At 38.7% G+C, this 19,121-nt stretch overlaps 1 long non-coding RNA gene across 1 annotated transcript; it reads right to left on the bottom strand.

The window, feature by feature from the left end:
* Window positions 1-460: 460 nt before the first annotated feature.
* On the bottom strand, window positions 461-3,059 carry LOC107777033 (uncharacterized). The gene is made up of 2 exons (XR_001646117.2): window positions 2,627-3,059; window positions 461-2,483 (listed from the first exon to the last, which is right to left on the bottom strand). It is a non-coding gene; the product is annotated as an uncharacterized LOC107777033 (long non-coding RNA).
* Window positions 3,060-19,121: the final 16,062 nt, after the last annotated feature.

The raw sequence follows: 19,121 nt of genomic DNA, 5'->3' as shown, positions 1-19,121 counted from the left end.
CATTTTCCTCCTTTTTTTCAAAACATCGGTCCGCCAAATGACCTTACTACCCTCGTAGATACAATATTTAGCACAATATTATTTTGGGCCACGGGCCCATTTTTGACATAATTTGGATAGGCATCCTACGATGGGACACGGTGCCTAGGACCGAGCCCTGCTAGGTTTGAATGACATGATGCAAATAAGAATGACCTAAAGGCTAACCTAAGTTTGGGGTTCACTAACAAGGCAATTCGGGAAAGCATATGGTCGATGGTGGCTACTCAAGCTTTCCACCTACTCCATACGTCTAACGGCCCCCCTCCTAAAATAAGGGTGACTCAACAAAGAGTTCATGTACGCGACGCGTACTCTGAGACTTGCTGCAGAAAGAATTGACCGAGTAATGTATATGATAACAATTATAAAGCAGTAACACATAAAGGAAAAACTGTAAACACATAAAATAACTAGCAAATAAAGCGACATAAACAAAATAAATCAAATAAAGTAAATAAAGAAAACATAAAAAACCACAACTGAATATTCTAAAAAGCCAACAAAATCAAGTATCAGATCGAACCTGTAACTCCCCAGCAGAGTCACCAGAGCTGTCACACCCCTTTTTATAACCTCACTAACCCTCTTAAATTAATAAAAGATTTGTAAAGCTCAAAAGGATTTTCAATTAGAAAGTGACAAATTTGTTCAAAAGGAAATAACTCAGAGTCGCCACCTGACTTTGATTTCGATGTGCCAGATCACCGTTTTTTAAAATAATTTTTCCTTTTAAAACATTTCAGACTCTACAACCAAGTTCGCACCAAAAATTCGAGTAAGGGAGTTCATTTGACTCGGGGAGAAGGTGTCAGACACTCCCCAAGTCCCGCAACTAGTGCGGTTGCATACTCGATCTAGTCGGTTTTTAAAGTATTCAAGTTGAGGTAAAATCACGGAAAAGCAAAATAAACACACATGAGGCTCGAAGTCGTCCCCCACCTAATAAAAGAAAACATAAAATAAGAATAAAATACTACAAGTTCTACTTTAGACCTCCCATTACAAAGTTCTACAGGGCATTTCCCGGAATAAAATATATACAAATACCTCGGGGCATACCCCGGATAAATTTAACTAAGGGAACGACCTCTCACCTCGAACCCAATAAAAATCCTAAGGCTTGCCTACCCAAATGTAGTCGATCTAAGCATGCTCCTAGCGAATAAAGCAAATAAATAAGAGAAAACTAAGGCATGTAACAATTTAATTATGTTTGGCTTTTTCCATCCCCATAGCCCCGTTCATCTACTTAATCGAATTTCCCACACCAAATAATGACAAGGAAACGTCAAACAAAATAATTATCCAAATGACACATACTACTAGTAACATGGAAACGACCAAACCAAGAATACTAGGGAATTAAAAGATAAAGCAAGAGGACCAAAAAATGATAAGAGCTATATTAAAATTTCAATCGTGCTATGTTAACCCCCATACGCCCATTCTCCTAATCCAAAAGCCCTAGACAAATCAATGTACACTGCCACTGAAACAACAGTCTTTCACAATTCATTATCCATTTTTGGAACAAACGATACACTCCAATGACTCATAAAAGAACAAAAGTGAATAACCCTTCATGAATCACATTATTATACTTGAGTTAAGATAGAGATACATTTCTTGGAAACTTCCATTCACTCCAACCAACAGTGACATTAACACGCTGCTTTCACATAGCAAACAGTTTCTAACCATTAACATGATATTTTTCCAAAATAGATTAACCTTTTATACAAACTAGCTCCAATTTCAAACTTAATGTCTTCTAAATGATTGGCATAAACTTAAATAATCAGAATATTTCAAGTTTAATCACAGTTCATTCAAAACCCAAGATTAACATCATATGAATCAACCTGTTTTTGTCAATCTGAGAACATAAAACTTAAAACTAATGGCGCTGCTTCATGAGGATTTTATAGCAAGAGCCATTTGAGACTAACATAGAAATATCACTCATGAATTCTAACAGAACATGAAAGTGAAACAATCTAAACCAAACCTAATAGTTTAATTAAGATTCATACAGGAAAAGACAAGAAATATTGGTATAGAAAACATCAAGCAAACCATTAAACCAAGCAATGAACTCTATACTTCATTCAGAATTAATAGCCTCAACTGAAATCATTTCATGTCCATCTCCCTTTTTAGCAAAAACTTCATCGAATTTTAAACCATTAAACCCATTTCAAACCAAAAACTCTTATCATACTAACAATCAGACCAAACAACAAGATAAGGAGAAAGGAAATGGACCTGAAATCGCTTTGCAGTATATTCAAATCTTCAAAAATTACAGAGCGGCGAGAACTCGAACCAAAAGTTGCAAACAACAGAAGCAAGAGTGAGGCGAGAACTGCGAGCTCGGACTACGGACGACAACTCAAATCGGCACCTCAACTCAGCTAAATTCCATAGTGATAACCAAAATCCTAAATCAGAAGGAGAAACATAATTTTTTTTTTCTTTTTCGTTTGTATTTATATTTTTGAAATTAAACTAAGTCAAAAAATCTGAAAAATTCCAAATGAAGACAGAAGGAGAATTTTTTTTCAACCCTAGCTTCTTTCCGAACCTTTTTTTTCTCCCTTTATGTCCGAAAATCCCAAATATATAGCCCCTCTTGAATCTTCTTCTCCTCTTCTCCAAGTAACGCCCAAAACTGTGTGGACCCCAAAACAAAATCCGAAAATCCCTTTTGACAAACAAAAAAAAAATAGAAACTTTGGACAAAAATCTTCATCCAACGATTCCCATTCTTCCAAGATTTGTTCAAGGGTCCGAAATTGCCTCAACAAAAATAGAACGAATAAAGAGAACACGTGAATCGATTTAAGGAATCATGAGATTTAGTACGGAAGGGATGACGTGGAAGAAGGAGAAGATGAGAGGGGGGACCGTGAAACTCGGCTTAGCGCACTCGCCGGTTTTTTCTAAGTTTTCCGGCGAGTTTGGCTCGAGTTGGAAGTAGCAGATTTGAGAGGAGAAGGGAGCCATTTGGGATGAAGTCTTTAGGGTTAGGGTTAGCAAATGTTAAGGTTTTATGTGGTGGGGGAATTAATTGTGGATTGTTGGATTAAAGTGAATGGATGGCCAAGATTAAATGGAAAAACGGGGCGGGTCCGGTCTGGTTATTTGCTTTGGGTTTGGGGTGTGGGTCAGGGTTGATTTAAGGGAGTGGGTTGTTGAATTTTGGGCTCATGTTTGAATTGGGCTCCGAAATTTTTACAAAATTGGGCCAAAAGAAAGTTGAAAATTCAATTTAAATACCTACAAAAAATATAAAAACTCTTAATTGATTTTTATAAACTATTAATATTAAAAATAACAACTAAAACTTAAATTTGAAACTACTTTTGGTATTTTCACGGATTATATTAAAATAAAAATAGGTTAAAAGTAATATATCTTTCTAAAAATACCTAATACTAAATTAAATAGAAAAGTGAAACTATTTTTGTATTTTTTAATTTTTGTGCCTAAAAATAGAATTAAAATTAATAATAGAGTGAAATTCTATAGAAATAAATTCAAATAAATATCCTAAAAATACTAGAACTATTAAAGGTAATTCTAATGTGCGGGTCAAAAATTACATGTCTACAATTATCAATGAAGAACATGGTTCATCAAGATAACATGGTATGTTTTCTACACTCTGCATAATTTGAAATAATTATATTTAGATCACGAGCAGAGTCCTACCAAATACCAAAGTACTTTTGAACTTATCTGTTACAAGTGAACCATTTACGTTCAAGACTCCTGACCGTATTAAACTACCTAGATTCTTTTAAGTCTGCTACTCAGGGGGAAGAAAGTGGCTCTTCCAAAACTAAACAAGTATCTTCTAATTTTAAAGTTTCCCCTGAGACAATTTCTAAAGTTGCTGCAGATTTGGAAAATATATTTGTAGGATCTATAGCAGGTGTTGAGACTACAGAATCTGGAGAAGTTGGTGGTAAAAATGAAAAAGAAAAAAAGGAGAGCAAGGGTGCTAGGAGTACTGTGAGGGGAAAGGGGACACGAGTGGTTGATTCTTCACCCACTCCTGTGAGTTTAACCAAAAATGCAGGTGCAATGGTTGTTTGGGGAGATGAACCTGGTTCATCTGTAGAGGAAACCCTCACAGATCTGCTAAAGAAAGTAACTGAAAGCTATAATCCAGCTTCTTGATAGAGTTATCAATGGCACCAAAACACATATCATTCCCTATGACTTCATTCTCACAACTGTGCTTGCACATTTCAATGTACCTATGAAAAAGTGGGAGGTTAGTACAAGCATGGATCATTTTTGGGTTAATACTCTGCTTGCTTACGATTATGAAGTTAATGTCACTCCTAAAGAATCTAGTTCATCCAAAAAGGTACCAGCGAATAGCAAGTTCAGAGCCTTGGTGCAAGAAAATGGGGCTAAGGATGCTGAGATTGAAAGGCCGAAGAAGAGGTTGGTTGAGGTGGAGAATAAGAGAGATGCTCTCAGAACTGAGCTGGCAAGAGAAAAAGAGAAGAATGATGGCATTCTTCAAGGTATGCTGAAACTCCTCCAAGTCAAAAACAAAGCACCAAGTTCTTCTTAGCCTTAAGCCTCCTAGCCTAATGTAGATAAACCATGACCCAGTTCGGGACTTTTTGTTTCTTTTGCTCATGTTTTCAGTATTTTTATTTCTTCTTATGCTTTGTGGTAGAATCTTATCAATCATAAATGAATTTCACTATTTTTGCTCTAACTGTTTGTTCATATTTCTTTGATGGTTAAAATTATTAGCTTGATCTATGATGACTAATCCATGATTGCATTTGAAGTAGCCCTAGTGGTCATGAGTAAGCTTTAAAATCTGGTTATCTCACATTTTTATACAACTTTTCGATGATGCCAAAAGGGGGAAAAGGTTGTGCTTTAAGCAAGTGATGTTTAAACTTTGAACAATGATGTTTATAACCTAATGTACCTGGTCCTTGATGATAAGTGATAAAAAGGAAAAATGTTTCTAACATTGTGTTGATATTGAGCTGAGTTGAAACAAGACCTAAGCTTATGAAAAGCACAGAGTTTGTTATCATCAAAAGGAATTTGTTGGCCAAAGTAAAGGTTAGTTTTGAAGACTGACAAAGGAACTCAGGATGAACTAGGTCCATCCCTGAGGTTCACAAAAACAGGCAGATTCGAGTATGTGGGATGCATGTGAAGGAGATAAGCTTAACTTGGTGTATTTAATATCTCCTGATTGAAAAGGTTGCATAATTGATAAGGAGAGGGACTCCTTAATCAAAGAGAACACTATCCAAGATAAGGAAGGAGTTAGAAGTTGAAATCAACTAGAACTCTTCCAACAAGGAAGAGTTGCATTAGAACTCTAGTTATTTCTTCATCTACTAACTCTATAAATTGCAGGATGTTCTCACATTACAGTGTTGCACAAAAATGCAGAAGTTAAGTGTGAATTGAGAGCAAAATAGCAAGGCTTTTTGCAAGCAGTTCGTGTGTAATTCAAGTGTGCAAACCTGACGCTACATGAACTAGATTGAAGAACCAACTCCATAAAGAGTTTTATGTGTCTTTCTTTATTTCTAGTTCAATTGTAGTAGGTGTTTTCATATTGTACTTTTCAGCTTTATCTAGAAGCAATTGTAATAGGTACTTTGAGTATTCAAGTTAGAGTTAACTTGAAGTTTTCGCAACAGTTAGAGGCTGGTTGCTACAACGTGATAGAGGTAATCCTTAGGTTTACAAAGAGTTTTGTAAATGTTGTTTTGGCTCAGTGATTTAGTGAAATGTTGGGGAAAATCCTACTGAGTAGTAGGTCGTGGGTTTTTCCCCTTTTGAGCCGGGTGTTTTCTACGTAAAAATACTTGTGTTCTTTACTTTCTATATTTATTATTCCGCAATAGTAGTAGTTGGAACACATAGAAGAACCAGGTCCTTCCATAAACAAATTAAGCAAAAATTGGTCACCACACAAATCATCCTCCCCCTCCTTGTGTGGTATTGACGTATAAAACATCAGCTATCGACCCTCAAGTTTTTAACACATTGGCCCTTAGGCTCTTACGCATTGTCCCTTAGGCTCTTTTTAGATTGGGTCGATGCGACCTCTAATATGGCTATAGTTTTCCCTCATTTTGGCTAAAGACTTTTGAAGTTTTGATTATGCCTTGGCATGTTTTATGTTTGTCCGACCCTTTGACAGATCAAATGAGAACCTCGATTGTGAGTCGATATGTGACAATAGCTGAGTACCTCGGGAGGTTCGCTCGAAGGCCGAGTTTTCGAGACCTTTTCATCGAAAGCTGATTGTTTTCGAAGCCTTTTTATTGTTCGGAGCTGATATTATCAAAACTCCTTTGCTTATGTCGAGGGTAGCCTGATTAACCGGTTCTTTACGAAGTATTTTCGAAGTATTTGAAGGCCTTTAGATTTTTGGTGGCAGTTGGACGTCTCCAAGCCGTGTTAATTCGGTCATAGCCTTTTAGTTCAACCGTAGTCTTTATGTTTGGCCGTAGCCTTTAGTCCTCGGGTGCGGTGACCTTGGCGTCTATATCGAGGGTATGCCTTTTTAGGGGTCTTACAAGTTTGAATATATAGCCTTTGCCTTAATATAGGGTTATGTCCTTTTAAGGTCTTATAAATTTGAGTACGCCTCATTGAGGTCTTATAAGCTCGGTATTGCCTCATTGAGGTCTTATATGTTTGGGCATGCCTCGTCGAGGTCTTACATATTTGATGCTGCCTCACTAAGGTCTTACGAGCTCGAAGTTGCCTTATTGAGGTCTTACGAATTCGAGTTTTTGATGGCTTTGATGAGCTGACTGTCGATGACAATCCTCGAGTGTTCGAGGATTTTTGGCCCTTGAGCCGTTTTGCGTGAAAGTAGTAAACTTCTTTGAGGCACACAGTGTTTTGACAAGCAGAGAGGCTTATTTGATTATTTATATATGTGTACATGTTCTTGCCTTCGGAGGCTTGATTGTTCTACATGGACACGGTTCATTTGATCGTTTGGCCCAATATAATATTTTCCTATCGAGATCCCCTTATAAGCTCGATTTTTTCGAAAAGATAACCTCCGAGGGGGATGCCCCCGAGTATTCAAGGCTGATTGAGAAGAAGCCTTGAATACTTGTTGAGTTCTCCTTAGGTAGCATATAGATATCGCCTTGTTAAAAACCGCGCCGGAAAAACCCATTTGGGATAAAAACTGATCGAAGGGAAAAAAGTGCAACCCATGCTTTAAAACCCAAGGTCTTCGAGTCGAAGGGTGCTTCGGCGTCTCCCATCGAACACCTATAATAAATTGGTATGAGACATAAAGCGAAAAGGGAGAAGGTTATACCTTAGCAATAATAGCGTTTGAGCATCGATATGTTCCAATTGCTTGGAAGCTGCTCGCCTTCCATGGTGCCAAGTTTGTAGGACCCTTTGTATTACATCCCGCATTTTCGTATGTTAAAGTTTCGTCATAAGTTAATCGACGTAAGTTCGGGATTGAGATTATTTTGAGATTATAAGCATTATGCTATTTCAAACAAGTAATGAGTAAATTCGTGAAGGTGGGAGGGTAAGCAAATCAAAGAAAATGGGTTTTGTTAATGTTGGCATATTGGGATAAAATATGGCCTGAGCTAAAATACCGGTAATTATGGACTAATGTTATACAAGGTACCACATGACCACGATAGTAAGGTGTATAAGGTGTGTTAAGAGTAAGTAGTATTTTAAGTAATTTGAGATAATTCCTAATAATGTGGATAATTAGATAATTATTGGTTAATGAGGATTAAAAATAAATTAAAGAACTAAGTGGTTTAAAAATTGTGATAAGGATAAGTCCCCTACTCATGTGGCAGCAAACCACCTTATCATTCATGACTCATTAAGTCATTAGATAAGGTGGCAAATTATGGGATATAATGGCTGCAACATTCACCTATAAGGCATCCAAAAACTTTAAGATTTGTAGGATGGCTAAGTAGGATTTTGTAAGAAAATCCTTGTAAGTAAAATAGTGAGTAACATGAGTATTTAAAATATGCATCTGCATATAGCACCTAAGCATAAGTGAGGGTTCAATGTAATTACTCACCAATTTCCCACAAAAAAATGTGAATTCTTGCAACCAAAAGGAATCCAACGAGAATTATTAGCAATGTAAAATTTTGCGGTTCTAAAGGAGTACGGTGCAACCTTTTCTAAGAACATCATACAAATTTTTCCCTACTCCAGGTATGTTAAGGCTATGCTCTTCCTTCATTTTGTATGATCTCGTAATTACACGAGTTTGATAACGAGGCATAAAGAAAAATTCATATCCTAGAATTTACGCATATTTTCCTAGTTTTGTAAATTACAATATTCTCCTTATCGGGACTTTATATTCAATTGAGTACTTCCTTCTTCCAGTCAAGAGAGCAGATATTTTATATATACATTATTAAAGTATTTTCATTACCATCGAGCTATAATCGATGGGCAGGCCCCTATTGGGCAACCTCTGATCAGATGGTAGGTTATATACCGAGCCTACTATGGTTGAGCGCTTATGAGCGAGCCTAGTTGGTCGAGATACAGAGCGTAGTATGACCGAGCTCCTATGAGAAAGCCTAGTACGGCAGAGCAGTTATATATATATATATATATACACCCAGCCTTATAGGGTCAGACAACTATTTTATTTACTATATTGGGAGAGTTGAGTCAGTATCAACAGGTAAGCATATTTTAGATTATCTTTGACTTCCAGCTACTTGCAGTTACTATATTATCAGTTCAGTTTCAGCTTTCAGTATATTGCCTTACATACTTAGTACATTATTTCGTACTGACGTCCCTTTTCTGGGGGCGCTGCATTTCATGCGTGCAGGTTCAGACAGAAAGACGGGTATGCCTCCTCATTAAGTGCTGCTCGAGTTCAGCTTGATTGGTAAGCTCCATGCCTTTCGGAGTTGCCGGGTCTAGAACCTTATGTACATCTTGTATATATATATATATATGTTATGAGTAGGTCGGGGAGTAGGTCGAGAAGCTATTCCGATCACAGTATCCATCAATAGAGGCTTGTAGAAATATCCTGTCAGTTAGTGCACTATGTTGGGCTTGTAGGCCTTGTATATATATTTGGTTGGTTTGTCAGCTGCAATAATTATGACGGTCTTGTCGGCCCAGCTTTATATTGATATTTAGTCAGCATTCGCAGTTGTCTTGCAATGTGGCCCATGGCCAAAGTATGACATCACATGTTCAGAGTTCCTTAGTCGCAAGTTGGTACGCAAGGATAGGTGAGGCACCAGGTGCCGGTCTCGCTCCCAGGTTTCGGGGTGTGACAAAAGTGGTATTAGAGCAGTTCTGTTCTAGGGAGTCTACAAGCGGTATCTAATAGAGCCTTGTTTATGGGTGTGTTGTGCACCACACTTATAAGCAGGAGGCTACAAGGCATTTAAGACTGTCACTCTTTCCTCTTACTCTAGATCGTGTGGTAGAGCTCAATATTAAGAACACAATTTCCTAAATTCAACCTTATTCATAATACGACGATGCCTACATTTAGAAAGATAGTTGGTAAAGGATTGAATGCGGTTGTGAAAGAGTTGAGTTAGAAGAACTCGGTGAGCTTCTGGAAAAGGATCATTAAGGCAAGAATATCTATCCACCTTTATGGTGACAGACAATGAGAGATTCAGAAGATAAATACAAGTTTCAACAAGTAAAGGAAGCAAGGTGAAAGAGGGTACGAGGTACCCAGCTAATGAAGATTATCCTTATTTACCATTCAGGAAGAGAGATATAAGCATTTTGAGTTATCTTCAATAGTAACAGAGGTATGTACAATTGGCCATACCGATCTAAGTTATGCTCTATAGGAGCTAAAAAATATGGTTTAAGAGAAGGACATAATATCACGATCCAGCTGAGTTAGAGTGACCCAAAATGGTGGATGAATTATTTGCGTTAGTTGACATTGCCGAAGGATATTGCAAATGTGCTAATGGATCTCCTTGTGAGACACCCAGATGGTGCACTCTAAAATAGTACAGCTAGACATGAGTACTACAAAGATAGGAACTGGAAACCTTGAAGGGATAAATATTACATTAATGTGTCTCCTGTCCCTAGTAGAGAGAATGTTAGGCAGTCCGAAGAGCCAGTAGATAGAGCAAGGGGAGGTAAAAACAAAAGAATGTCTTGTTAAAGTTTTCAGAATAAAGTGATAGATAGAAATATTAGCAGGGAAGTACAAAGAGGGATAATGAAGCATTATGAGCGAGATGTGATACATTGATGACAACGGTAGAGTGTTACAGAATCTATAGTCAAATGAAGAAAGAGACGAGAGGTGATGGGCCTTAAGACAACAAAAAAGAATAGGCCATACACTCACATCCTCATTTCGAGAAATGAGTTCACAACTCTAACGTGACTAACAGAAGGAAAAGTTAGACCCCAGAGTAATAGAAATCAGTATGGACTGGTGAACAAGATAAACTAAACATGAATTAGGGGCTGAGTGATTTGATAATAGTCGGTATCGTGAGAATTTCAAATTTTATTCTGGCGATAACAGAGTGGACAATAGAAGAAGATTCATGAGAAATCCAGAGAATGGTCATTCAGGAAGACGCTTCCCTATAGCAAGCAATATGAGTAAAGTGCAGCTTAAGGGACGGTATGTGCCATTACACTAAGTGTCACCCTTAGAAGTAAGGAATTTTGTTATCCTTGGTACTGAAGGATTACCGTAAGGTGAGTAAGGATCATCAATGATGTGAAAGGACAACAAAGATAAAGAGATAAAACATTTATAGGTAGATCGTTGTAGCTTTAAATCTTAGTACTCCCCATAAACAAGGGAATATGGAGTAATGTGGCATGAATTCAGAATTAAGCGGTTCTAGTAATCATGGAATGGTAAAGAAAGAATGTGGTATTAACAAAAAAAGGGAATGAGATTACACTTATCCACCTCCTACGTATATGCTACGATTCCAGAACATTATGTAAATGCAACGTCAAAGAAAGGAAGTAAGGTTCCTACCCGGGATATTATTTATAAATAAGGAGCTAGTACGTAAGGTAAGTTAAGACATAGAAATAACCCAAGAAAGATTAAACATAATATGGATATGAGAATGGGCCGACGAGCAGTTAGTAGTTGATTCAGGAAGAGCCTAGTCATGACTAGACAAGAAGTTACAGACAAATCAGCAGACATGCAAGATAAAGGTAGTGAACCCCAACATGGAGAATTTCGCCTTGCAGTAACGTCATTATAATACTTGAGATATATTCAAATAGGAATTAGGATAGTTAACGGTACCGTATGCATGTTACGGGGATAAAAGAAAAGTGCCACTAGGAAGGCAGTCAAAATATCAATTTAGAAGCAACCCTACAAGAACAAGGGCACGAAGGTAAGCAATTACGGATGGTTATAGGCAAGAAAGGATATCAAAAGGTCTGTAATAAGCTCACAGCTTTACGAGAGTCGAGGGTTATCCCTAAGAACTACAACAAAAGACTAGCTAAGGAAATAAGGAAGAAGGTTTCAACCTAAGCACAACAACCTAACAAGGAAATGGTCGTGTAACAACAGTCTCACAACAACATTGTAAGCACTCCAAAGGATAGTGGCACCTACCGTAGCTAATAAACGCGAAGTAAAATTAAAAGTAATATTCGAGATCATATGAGTTGCACGAAAACTCTGGCATGTGTGGGCACTAAGATAAGCTAAGTATGGACGCAACAAGGGAGGAAATACTAGGAAAAGTAATAGCTTACATTGAAAGAAAGCTAAGATGGAACAAAAGAAATTATTCTATCAATGATCTAGAATTGGGTACGTTATGAACGCACTTAAGGGTTCAAAGTTTTATACATGTAGCATATACAATCGTAGAAGATTCTGGTATATGTTAAAAGAAAGAATTGAGCCCCGGTCATAAATGAAGGATTGTATCATGCATATTCCTCAATGCCCATGAAAGGCTAAATAGAATAACTAATATCATGAACCCCAGATCGGGAGATAATTTAAGCCGACATAAAGGCCGATCAGAAGAAGGAGGAAACTAAAGAGTTAGATCAACAAAGTAAATCAGAAATCCGGTTATTGGACCCAGAAGTTATAGGAATCATGATTGAGAACATAGAAAAATCTCTCTTAATATTAGAGGTGCAAGAGAGATAGCACAACAACTATATTCTATAACGCCTCTATGATAAAGCCAGTTAGAAAAATACCTTCAAATGGTGGATGTGATTTATACCTATGGGGGAGGGAGGTTACGAAAGACAGATAGAAGAATATGAGGTGATATTTTAAAGTATGTAAGGTAAAGGTGAACAACGTACGAAATACTCAAGTATAGAAGGATGAGAGTGGTCCATACTTCAGGTAAAAGAATAGAAGCGCTGGGATTCAGTATCCAGGAATGATAGCAGCATCATCAGTGGCATACCTTTCAGCCTATGGTTTGTAAGTACCGAAAGGTTTAATTAGAGAGTAAAAGGAGAGTTAAAGACAATGCGATGTCTCGCTTGATGTTCCAGAAAAGCATAAGGGAATCGATCGCAAGCTAAAGTATGATAGAACTACAAGGTTTTAGAAAGACAAGAGTAAGGATAAGAAGAAGGCAAGTGAGAAGGTAACGACAATGGATAAGTCCTTAAAATTAAACCCGTGAAAACAAAGGAGCTGATGGTCCCTCTAAGTTATAGAAAGCTCAATATAGCCTGAATGAACTCAAAAGATTCTAAGACTAGTAGCATTTAGAAAAGATGGAACGCTGCTTAAGGGTGTATTATTATAGATAAAGGATGATGTTTGGGCCTTCGATTGAGTAATGATTTCATGAAGTGTACTGTATTAAAATACCCACATAAGATAAACCACATTGGGATGCTATGAAAAACGGTTATGGAAGTATAGTATAGTATAACCCCTAGGTGGATCAATCTAACTACACCAGATGTCCCCGATGAGACGCGAGCCCTAGCGGCGATGTTACATAAGAGATCAAGTTGTCAGTGGTAAATGATGGATTAACATTAAGGTGAATCAACAATAGATGAATAAAAGTTCAACAATATGAGATGAGATTAGGCCATCAGTCTTAAGGATAAGCAACGAGAGTAACCTGGAGTTGGTTGCAGACCTCTATAATGATAAATCAAAGTAAGAGTTATGGCATAGTATGACCTATGTAGATGCAGTAAAGTCATACGAATGGATAACCAGGTCTATAAAATAAGATATAGCAATATTTGCAAATTCTACAAAGTACCGGGCGGAGAACTTCAGTACACCTATAGATGCCCAGAGAGGCATCCTATTAAGCCTTGTATATGTTTACAAAGTAAGGTCTAGAGATTGGCTAAAAGCTGGAGGAAAAAGGGGAGAAGAGTCGCATAGGCACGCTTACAAGGTCAGTATTGTAGAGGCTGCATGATGGAAGGTAGCAACAGTTACGAGATTGGAAGGAATTCGATCACAAGTCATGATGTAGGAAAGAGGCCTAAAGGGGGGAATGCCCTGACCTATGGAATTATTCACAGAACGGTTGCCTAGATGGCAAAGAGAGTACTAAAGTATTCGGAAGAACTATAGGTTATGATAATAATAAGCGCATCAGTCAACATTCGAGGACGAATATTCGCAAAGGGGAATGATGTTACATCCCGCATTTTCATACGTTAAAGTTTCGTCGTAAGTTAATCGATATAAGTTCGGGAATGAGATTATTTTGAGATTATAAGCATTATGCTATTTCAAACAAGTAATGAGTAAATTCGTGAAGGTGTGAGGGTAAGCAAGTCAAAGAAAATGGGTTTCGTTAATGTTGGCATGTTGGGATAAAATATGGCCCGAGCTAAAATACCGATAATTATGGACTAATGTTATACAAGGTACCACATGACCACGATAGTAAGGTGTATAAGGTGTGTTAAGAGTAAGTAGTATTTTAAGTAATTTGAGATAATTCCTAATAATGTGGATAATTAGATAATTATTGGTTAATGAGGATTAAAAATTAATTAAGGAACTAAGTGATTTGGAAATTGTGATAAGGATAAGTCCCCTCCCCATGTGGCAGCAAACCACCTTATCATTCATGACTCATTAAGTCATTAGATAAGGTGGCAAATTATGGGATGTAATGGCTGCCACATCCACCTATAATGCATCTAAAAACCTTAAAATTTGTAGGATGGCTAAGTAGGATTTTGTAAGAAAATCCTTGTAAGTAAAATAGTAAGTAACATGAGTATTCAAAATATGCATCTGCATATATCACCTAAGCATAAGTGAGGGTTCAATGTAATTACTTACCAATTTCCTACAAAAAATGTGAATTCTTGCAACCAAAAGGAATCCAACGAGAATTATTAGCAACATAAAATTTTGCGGTTCTAAAGGAGTACGGTGCAACCTTTTTCAAGAACATCATACGGATTTTTCCCTACTCCGGGTATATTAAGGCTATGCTCTTCCTTCATTTTGCATGATCTTGTAATTACACGAGTTTGATAACGAGGCATAAAGAAAAATTCATATTCCATAATTTACGCATAGTTTTGTAAATTACAATATTCTCCTTATCAGGACTTCATATTCAATTGAGTACTTCCTTCTTCCAGTCAAGAGAGTAGAGAGTTTATATATACAGTATTAAAGTATTTTCATTACCATCGAGCTATAATCGATGGGCAGGCCCCTATTGGGCAACCTCTGATCAGATGGTAAGTTATATACCGATCCTACTGTGGCCGAGCGCCTATGAGTAAGCCTAGTTGGTCGAGATACAGAGCCTAGTATGGTTGAGCACCTATGAGCGAGCCTACTACGGCAAAGCAGTTATATATATATATATACACACACACACATACACACCAAGCCTTATAGGGTCGGACAACTGTTTTACTTACTATATTGAGATTGAGTCAGTATCAGCAGGTAAGCATATTTCAAATTATCTTTGACTTGCAGTTGTTATATTATCAGTTCAGTTTCAACTTTCAGTATATTGCCTTACATACTCGGTACATTATTTCGTGCTGACGTCCCTTTTCTGGGGGCGCTGCATTTCATGCGTGCAGGTTCAGACAAAAAGACGGGTTGGACTCCTCATTAAGTGTTGCTCGAGTTCGGCTTGATTAGTAAGCTCCATGTCTTTTGGAGTTGCCGGGTCTAGAACCTTATGTACATATTGTATATATATGTATACATGTTATGAGTAGGTGGGGAAGCTATTCCGATCACAGTATATCCATCAGTAGAGGCTTGTAGAGATATCTTGTCAGTTAGTGCACTATGTTGGGCTTGTAGGCCTTGTATATATATTTGGTTGGTTTGTCAGCTGCAATAATTATGAAGGCCTTGTCGGCCCAGCTTTATTTTGATCTTTAGTCAGCATTCGCAGTTGTCTTGCAATGTGGCCCAGGGCCAAAGTATGACATCACATGTTCAGAGTTCCTTAGTCGCAAGTTGGTACTATGATAGGTGAGGCATTGGGTGCCGGTCTCGCTCCCAAGTTTCGGGGCGTGACACTTTTCCTACTACTTCGAGGAAGTGGTAAAGTCCTTCCCATCTCGGGCCTAGCTTCTCTTCATTTGGGTTTCAAGTGTTGAGGGTGACTTTTCTTAGGACTAAGTCCCCAACTCCGAAGTATCGGAGGTTTGTTCTCCTATTATAATATCTCTCGATCCTCTATTTTTGGGCGGCCATTTGGACTAGTGTAGCCTCTCGCTTTTCATCTAGTAGCTCGAGGGCTATAGCCATGGCCTCGCTATTTGAGTCCTTGGTGGCATGTCGAAATCTGGTACTTGGATCTCCGATCTCAATCGGTATCAAAGCCTCAGACCCGTATACTAAAGAGAACGGTGTCTCTCCTATGCTTGACTTCGAAGTTGTTCGGTATGCCCATAGTACTTCGGGCAATACCTCTCTCCATTTTCCCTTCGCATTTTCTAACCTCTTTTTCAAGTTTTGGATGATGGTCTTGTTCGTGGATTCGGCCTATCCATTTGCACATGGGTGATAGGGTGTTGATAGGATCCTCTTGATCTTATGATCTTCGAGGAATTTCGTCACCTTACTGCCTATGAACTGCTTCCCATTATCACATGTAATCTCAGAAGGGATCCCGAATCGGCATATGATGTGGTCCCAGGTGAAGTCAATGACTTTTTTTTCTCTTATCTTCTCGAAGGCCTGTGCTTCCACCCATTTCGAGAAATAGTCAGTCATAAACAAAATAAATCTAGCTTTACCTGGCGTCGTTGGTAGGGGGCCGACGATGTCCATCCCCTATTTCATGAACGGCCATGGTGATAAGACTGAATGTAGTTGTTCACCGGGTTGGTGGATCATTGGCGTGAACCTTTGGCATTTGTTATACCTTCGAGCGAATTCCTTGGTGTCCTTCTCCATTCTGTCCCAATAATAGCCTGCTCTGATCACCTTTCGAACCAAAGAATCAGCGCCAGAATGATTTCCACTAGTGACCTCGTGGATTTCCCGAAGTACATAATCGGTGTCCCCCGATCCCAAGCATATTGCTAGAGGTCCGTCGAAGGTCCTTTTGTATAGTGTTTCATTCTCATCGAGTGAAAATCAAGTTGCTTTGGCTCGAAGGGCCCTCGATTCTTTTGGGTCTGTGGGCAACTTCCCGTTTTTCAAATAGTTGATGTATTTATTCCTCCAATCCCATGTTAGACTTGTTGGGTTGACCTCGGCGTGGACTTCTTCAATTACCGACTTGGATAACTGTACAACAGCCCCCGAGAGTATGTCATCTTCTTCGACAGATGACCACAGGTTCGCGAGTGCATCGACCTCGCAGTTCTAATCTCGAGGAATGTGGACTAGAGTCCATTCTTTGAAGCGATGCAATATGACCTAAAGTTTGTCTAAGTATCTTTCTATCCTGTCTTCTCGAACCTCGAAGCCCCATTTACTTGGTTGACTACCAGAAGGGAGTCGCATTTTGCTTCAACGACTTCTGCTCCTAGGCTCTTGGCCAGTTCGAGACCTGCAATCATTGCCTCATACTTGGCCTCGTTGTTAGTAAAATTCGAAGTTTTTATAGATTGCCTAAATTTGCTGCCCGTAGGCGATTTTAGAACGATGTCGAGCCCAGACCCTTTCACATTTGAGGCACCGTTGGTAAAAAGGGTCCATACTCCCGATGATGTGCCTGTTTTTAGCAAGAGTTCTTTCTCTACCTCGGGCACGAGGGCAGGCATAAAGTCGGCCATGAAGTCCGCCAAAATTTGGGACTTGATAGTCGTCCGGGGTTGGTACTCGATATCATACCCTCCGAGCTCGATGGCCCATTTGGCCAATCTGCCCAATAATTCAGGTTTGTGCAAGATGTTTTGAAGAGGGTATGTCATCAAAACACATATACCATGGAATTGAAAATAAGGTTTTAATTTCCGAGATGCACTTATTAATGCAAGAGCTAATTTTTCTAAGTGTGGATACCTGGTTTCAGCATCTCCTAGAGTCCGACTTACATAATAAACGGGGAATTACGTACCTTGTTCTTTTCGAACCAACACACCACTTACCGCTACTTCGTATACACCCAGATACAAGTACAACATTTTATCTTCCTTTGGGGTGTAGAGCAAAGGCGGGCTCGAGAGTTACCGCTTTAATTCCTCTAAAGCATGTTGGCATTCCGGAGTCCACTCAAAGCTGTTTTTCTTCTTGAGCAGGGAGAAGAAATGATGTCTCCAATCTGACGATCTCGAGATGAATCAGCCTAAGGCTTCTATCTGCCCGGTCAGCCGTTGTACGGCCTTCACATTGTTCACCACTGTGATTTCTTCAATGGCCTTGATTTTGTCGGGGTTGATCTCGATCCCCCTATTCGACACCATGAAGCCTAAAAATTTACCCGATCTTACTCCGAAGGCACATTTCTCGGGGTTGAGCTTCATGTTGTAGCTTCTAAGGATATTGAATGTTTCCTGCAAATGAGTCAAATGGTCCTCTGCATACAGGGACTTAACTAGCATGTCATCAATGTAAACTTCCATAGATTGGCCTATTTGATGTTCAAACATCTTATTAACTAGGCGTTTTTACGTAGCTCCTGTATTTTTTAGCCCGAAGGGCATTATATTATGACAGTATGTACCATACTTCGTGATGAACAAAGTCTTTTCCCTGTCCTTTGGGTTCATTTGAATTTGATTATACTTGGAGTAAGTGTCGAGAAAAGTGAGGATCTCATGGCCGACCGTGGCATCGATCAAACGATCGATGTTGGGTAATGGGAATGAGTCTTTGGGGCATGCTTTATTCAAGTCTTTATAATCTATGCACATTCTTAATTTATTTCCTTTTTTGGGAACCACTACTACATTAACCAACCATTCGGGGTATTTTACCTCCTTAATTGATCCTATTTTGAGGAGTTTTGTTACCTCATCTTTGATGAACGCATGTTTTACCTCGAACTAAGGCCTCCTTTTTTGCTTCACTAGTTTGAACCTGGGATCGACACTTAGTCGATGGGTGGTTATTTTTGGCGAGATCCCTGTCATGTCTAAATGAGACCAAGCAAAGCAATCAATGTTATTAATAAGAAATTGGATGAGTTTTTTCCTAAGTTCGGGGGTTAATCCTATTCCCAGGTAGACCTTTCAATCTAGAAGATGCTCGATCAAGATGGCTTGTTCGAGTTCTTTGACCGTTGATTTTGTGGCATCCGACTCTTGGGGGGCAATGAAGGTCCGAGGAGTGAGGAAGTCTTCTTCGTCATCTTTATTCGAATGCTCACAGACAACCTGTTCCTCAGGGGTTAGCCCATTTCCTGACTCATCCTGGACGGGGAGCGTCGATGTTTGTGTCATGTCGTTCACCGCGAACATCTCCTTTGATGCATGTTGTTCTCTGTACACTATTTTTATACCATCTTTTGTTGGGAACTTCATCATCTGATGAAGAGTTAATGGTACCGCCCTCATGTTGTGTATCCACGGCCTTCCAAGTAAGACATTGTACCTTATGTCACCTTCGATGACATGAAACTTAGTGTCTTGAATTGTACTGGACACGT

This window comes from Nicotiana tabacum, chromosome 10 (assembly GCF_000715075.1).
Source record: "Nicotiana tabacum cultivar K326 chromosome 10, ASM71507v2, whole genome shotgun sequence".
Lineage (NCBI taxonomy): Eukaryota > Viridiplantae > Streptophyta > Magnoliopsida > Solanales > Solanaceae > Nicotiana > Nicotiana tabacum.
This window is presented reverse-complemented; position numbering and strand designations above follow the sequence as displayed.